This window comes from Gossypium hirsutum, chromosome A09 (assembly GCF_007990345.1).
Source record: "Gossypium hirsutum isolate 1008001.06 chromosome A09, Gossypium_hirsutum_v2.1, whole genome shotgun sequence".
NCBI classification, from domain to species: domain Eukaryota; kingdom Viridiplantae; phylum Streptophyta; class Magnoliopsida; order Malvales; family Malvaceae; genus Gossypium; species Gossypium hirsutum.
Window position 1 is genome coordinate 24634294 of NC_053432.1, and position 6654 is coordinate 24640947.

A 6654-nucleotide genomic window follows, 5' to 3' on the forward strand; every position below is an offset into this window, starting at 1 on the left:
AACCCACCCATAAGAGAACTCGGACTCAACTCAATGAGCTTGGACGTTCGCATCCATAAGTGAACTTGGACTCAACTCAACGAGCTCGGATGCCTAGTTACATCTCACGAACTCGGACTCAACTCAACGAGTTCAGACGTTCGCATCCATAAGTGAACTCGGACTCAACTCAACGAGTTCGGATGCCCAAATATCCGAATCTATTCCTAAGGTTCAACAGGACTTTCCTCTTTCGTAGTTCTTTACCATTCTCCTTGGAATACCAATGACGATACTTCGGTAGTCTTTCACATTTTTCACATAATTCATACAATTTTTGCATGTTGTCCAACAATGACCACAAAGCATAGAATTGCATGATAACAATCATAAAATTGCATAAATAGCATTAAATGATTTAAAATAACGGTTATATTACAATATTTACATATGAACTTACCTCGTATGCGAAAATGGTCATTTTTACCATTTTGTCCACAACTTAGTATTTTTTCGATTTTAGCCTGAATTTTGATTTTCCTTGCTCTATCATTTCAAATATAGTCTAATTAGGACTCATATTATTCAAATCAACCCAAAATCATATTTTGGAAAAATTACAATTTTACCCCTAAACTTTCACATATTTACACTTTTCCCCAAATCTCGTAAATTAAACTTCATCCTATTTTCTTATGTTTTATGATATGCTGATCATTTTTCCCTTCTACAGCAACATCCAATTCTCACTCTAACATGTACTTATGAACATTAGGTATTTTTACCGATTATGTCATTTTAGTTGTTTTTACGTAAAATCACTTAGCAAAAGTTGTTTAACACAATCTCAAGCTTCATATTCTACTATAAAACATCAAAATTCATGCATATCATTCATGGGTAAATTTTTAAATATAAACCCTAGCTCAAAATATTGGTAGAAACAGGTAAACCGAGCTACGAGGATTTCAAAAATGTAAAGAACATTAAAAACGAGCATAGAAATCACTTACAATCAAGGCTTAAAAGTGTTGAAACCCTAGCTATGGTGGAGAGCAAAATTTGGCAGCAACTTATGGAGAAGATGATCATTTTTGTGTTATTTTTCCTATTTTATTTCATTTAATATCAAAATGACCATAATGCCCTTCCTTATTAAACTTTCAAAAATTCCATCCATGTCCAATTTTTGTCCATAAACTTAGAAATTGGTCAAATTGCTATTTAAGACCTCCTAATTAATATTTCAAAGCAATTTCATTCTAGAAACTTCTAGAATGCAAATTTTGTAACTTATTCAATTTAGTCCCTAACTTCAAATTAAGCACTTTATGCATAGAATTTCTTCACGAAATTTTCACACAATCATGCAATCATATCATAGACCTCAAAATAATCATAAAATAATTATTTCTATCTCAAATTTGTGGTCTCAAAACCACTATTCCGATTAGGCCCTAATTCGGGATATCACACGTGTGTCCAAAACACATGCCCGTTTGGGATCCCTAAATTCCCAAATTAGCCATACGATCGTGTGGCCAGGCCGTGTGGTACCAAAACACTCAAATCCTAATTCCCAATTACACACGCTCATGTGCCCATGGGACACGACCATGTGAAAATCGATTAATTTTGTAACACCCCTAACCCATATCCGTCGCCAAATTAGGGTTACGAGGATTACCGAACAAATCACAACTCAGGACAGTCATTCATTACTATTCATATGTAAGATAATATAAACTAAATTATACAAATCATATGCACATCTCATTTATTTCATTCGAATAATCAAATTATAACATAGCTTAATGCATTACTAACTTCATGTGCATACATTAATATATACACTAAGTTATAACATATAATTATAGCATTACAAAATTCGGTTATAAAAATCATTAAGCCAAACCAAAACTATAATTCAATACCAAGCATGAATCACAATTATTATCTACTTAAAACATTAACCAATTTAATGCAATTACTAAACCAAACATTAAATCAAACAAATATACTTCAAAACAATATGGCCATTAAATTCATGATATTCGAACACTTAAATAAAAGCTATATATGTTTCATTTTATTTACTAAGCACATAAATAATTACGCCAATCTGTATCACACGATTATAAAATTCATTAACTTATAAAAACCATGATTAACATTATAACATAATTCTATTGTATATTTAGCTTTATTAAAATATGTGCAAGTCATCATCAAAAATCATAGCTATAATAAACACCTATGCCGAATTAATTATATCAACATTATAGACTAAACATCACATCCAAAATTTATTCACACTTAGCAAATTTATTTCTTGCCTATTCGGCTAATAAAGTTAACTACATAGATAGTACAGGTTATGCCAATTAATCATAAACTAAAATATGTCATTTCCTAATCATAACAAAGATTGATCAAAGGCATACATTTATGAAACATACTTAATACTTACGAATATAAACATGCATTTTAATTTACTTATTAACCATTCATAACCAATACAACATGCTTATAATATAATCATGAAATCAAGCCAATTCATCTTATTACATAAATACAATGCTAAATCAAGTCATATCTATTTCACATATTATAATGTCGTTCCTAGAACTTCATATTGCTGAAGCATATAAATCAAAACCATCACTTATACTTACATCATATAAACCAAATCCAACCATTAATTCACTTATAATACATCTAACATCTTACTTAATTATTCAACCTACAACTCAAGATCATAACATCAAGCATGACCCAATTATATCATATACACATAAAATGCACATAACTTTCGAAACATGCTTAGATCAAAACCAATTTCACACAAGCATTATCAATACATACCACATTTATAAACCATAACCAAGAATACATATACTTAAGGAACATATTTAGCCATTTTTGCATGGCTTAATAATTATAACTTCAAAATTAACCAAAACCTAAGCTAGCCTATACATGCCATAAGTTCAAGTTCAAACTTTTAAAAGTACCAAAAACAGTCGATAGTGTGATAGACTTCGTTGACGATCCCCGAGCCCGTAACTTGATCCAAAATCTATAAAACAGAAGCACACATATTCACAGGGTAAGCTTTTATAGCTTAGTAAGTTATAAGCAATTAAACAACTCAGATATATAAACAATTAATTTTAAACTAACCAAATTATATTAACAATATCAAGCTTATTCTCAACTTACAAATTTCGTAAATAATATACTTATACACATAACCATTACCTTGGCCGAATATTCACAAGGTTAAGTCATCAAATCATTGTTCAATTTTCAAAAGCCAAATTGTCATTATAAAACCTAATGCACATGCATTTGTATACGTAAGCTCTTAAATCAAGATAAAATTTTTATATACATACATTAACTAAATGGTCGATTATGCAAGATCATATATATATGCATGATAAAAATCATTTCAGCAAGGATCATACTTCTTGTTCACAAGACTGAATACACATGTCATATTGACATATACTTTTCATTCATGTTACACATGCTTGTTACTAATATCATAATACTCACTTACCTTATTTCAAATAAGTACCAAGCTATTACATACCTTATCACTTAGCTAATTTTACATATTTGTTCACCACTTATCGATGACTGATGAACCATTCGGAATTGGATAGGACACTCGGATAATCACACACATCGTACAAGGCCAACGTCCCAAACATGGTCTTACATGTAATTACATATCGATGCCACTGTCCCAGACAGGGTTTTACTCGCACACATATGTCGGAATCACATATCGATGCCATGGTCTTACTCGCACACATATGTCGGAATCCTATGTCATGACATATGTATCCTAACTATTCCTAAGGTTCATACTGGGCTTTCGGACCTTGTAACTCAGTCAAAACGAATGCTTGAACATTGTTACCAAGCTTATACACATTTGACAATAGCATGTATAAATTCATACATTGCATACCAGCATATATATTTAGCATTTAACTACAATTAGGCACGTTTATTTGCTTATAAACTTACATCGGACGATGTAAAACGGAATACGACACCTAGTCGACAATTTTCGCTTTCCCCCGATCCAAATCCGATTTCTTTGGTTCTTAATCTAAACATATTCAAATTAAGCTCATTCAAACATATTTTCATTCAATTTAGTCCAAAAACACATAAATGGGAAAATTACCATTTTACTCCTAACATTTACAATTTTTACAATTTAGTCCCTATTGCACAAAACACAAAATACACAAAATTTCTCCATACCCAAACTAGGCCGAATATTACCCATAACCATACAAACCCATATAATTCATTTATTTCACATTTTGGTCCCTCAAATTATTATTTTTGCAATTTAGTCCTAATTACTCAAAATCATCAAAAACTCCAATACAAAACATGTTAATTTAAAACATATCTTTCATATTTCATCATGAAACAACAAAAATCACAAGCTCTCAACAATGGCACAATTCAAAATATTCATCAAAATAAAAAAATTCAAGCATGGGTTTTGTAGTACTGAACGATCTCAAAAACGTAGAAATTATAAAAAACCGAACAAAAAATGAACCTTGATTGAGCTTGAAAGGTTGGTCGAACCTAGTTTCTTTTCTTTTCTTTCTTGTTTGTAATATTCAGTCACTTTTGAATAGAATGAATGAATGATATATATATATTTTACCATATGTTTTAATATAATAACCTATATTTCTAATTTACTAAGTTAACCTTAATAATAAAATTATAAAGCCATTGTAAGTTAGGGCACTACCGTCCATATCACTTAAATTTGGTTTATTTACAACATAAATGCTTCAACTTAAGAAGCCACTAACAGTTCGACCCTTATGCAAGTTACCACCTAATTTTCATTTTACGCGATTAAGTCCTTTTATTTAATCGGATACCTAAACGACAAAATTAAATCATGAATATTTCACAAATATAAATTCACACAAAATAAACACAGAAAATAATTTTTAAATATTTTTCTGACTTGGATTTTTGGTCCTAAAACCACTGCTCCGATTAGGGTCTAAATCGGGCTGTTACAAATTTCCCTAAATCAACCACACAGCCGTGTGGCACCAAATTCTGCCCAGAAACCTTAATTCCCAAAAGCACAAGGCTGTGTGTATTGGCACACTCCCGTGTGGTCATGAAACCTCCCTAAAATAGCCTCAAAAAATGTGCTTCCAACCACAATGCACTCCCCCAGCCCTCGGTAGTTCAAAATTATACCAAATCATATAAGTTCTAAGCATAAGATAGCGATACAACTTCGGAAATAACATATTTGCGAACACTCACACATACGTTGTCTACTTTTCATAAAGTCGAAATAAAATTCGCAACTAAAATAAAAGAAAGTACGAAACCCACACGTGATTTGATGACGGAGGAGTGAAACTCTTCGATATATACGTAGCGAAAACCATTTCCCAAGCGAAAGAAAGAAAAATCAAAAGAAAAAACCAAGACAAAAAATAAAATTAAAATAAAATAAAAGAGGAGAAGAAAAGAACGTCCTAGAGAAAAAACAAATTAAAAATAAATAAATAAATAATATATTAAATTAAAACAAAACAAACCAAACAAAACAAAATACTCCTCAAAAAGTACACACAAGGACTCAAACCCAGAACCTTGAGGTTCACTAACAATCACTCAACCGCTAGACCAGCAGGCCAATTCTTGCATTTATTTGCGCAACCAAACACAATAGCACACCCTTCTCTCTGATCCTAACCACAAAACCCAAAAACTTTTAACCCTAATATTCGGTGGTCGAAACCATCTCTTTTCATATTCGATGAACAATGCAAAGATGATTGAAACCTCGGTACATGTTTCATATTGTGCCATAATCAAACTATGGTCTTACATGTGCATTGCCATGGCCTTGCAATGGTCTTACGCTTATTGTGCCTTAGCCCGGTTATGGTCTTATTATTAGAATGCCATAGCCCAGCTATGGTCTTACATACATCTATACACTGCCATGGTCTAACCACGACCTTACGTCTAAAAAACTACCATAGCCTTGCTATAGTCTTATGTAAACATTGTCATGGTCCAACCACGGTCTTGTACATTTTTATGTTGTGTTGCCATAGTGTCTTTCAACCAGGGTCTTATTCATTTCCTTCAAGCCGACAAATTTGATTCACATATATATACACAAATAGATAATAATTTATTGAAACAATCATTAATTGAACTAACCAAGTTACGAACTTACTTAGCTAAATTGCAGAAATGACAGTTTAAGGGCATTTTGGTAATTTTCCATTATTCTCAATTTTCCACTCGATCTTAATCTAAATTAATAATTTCATTGAATTTATTAATCTATTCAGTAAAAAATGCATTTTATGCAATTTAATCATTTTTGAAATTTTTACAAAATTGCCCCTAAAATTTTACTTTTATTCAATTTAGTCCCTAAGCCTAAAACATGCAAATTAACCATTTTTATTGAAATTTCATAATAACCGAATATTTTTAGCTTTCAATTCAGCCCATATATGCAATAATTTCACATCAAATCCTTACACTTTTACTATTTCAATAATTTACTCCCTAATCGAAAAATTCATCAAAATTACTTAACAAAATACTTTTAAATCTCGACCAATATTTCATATTCAT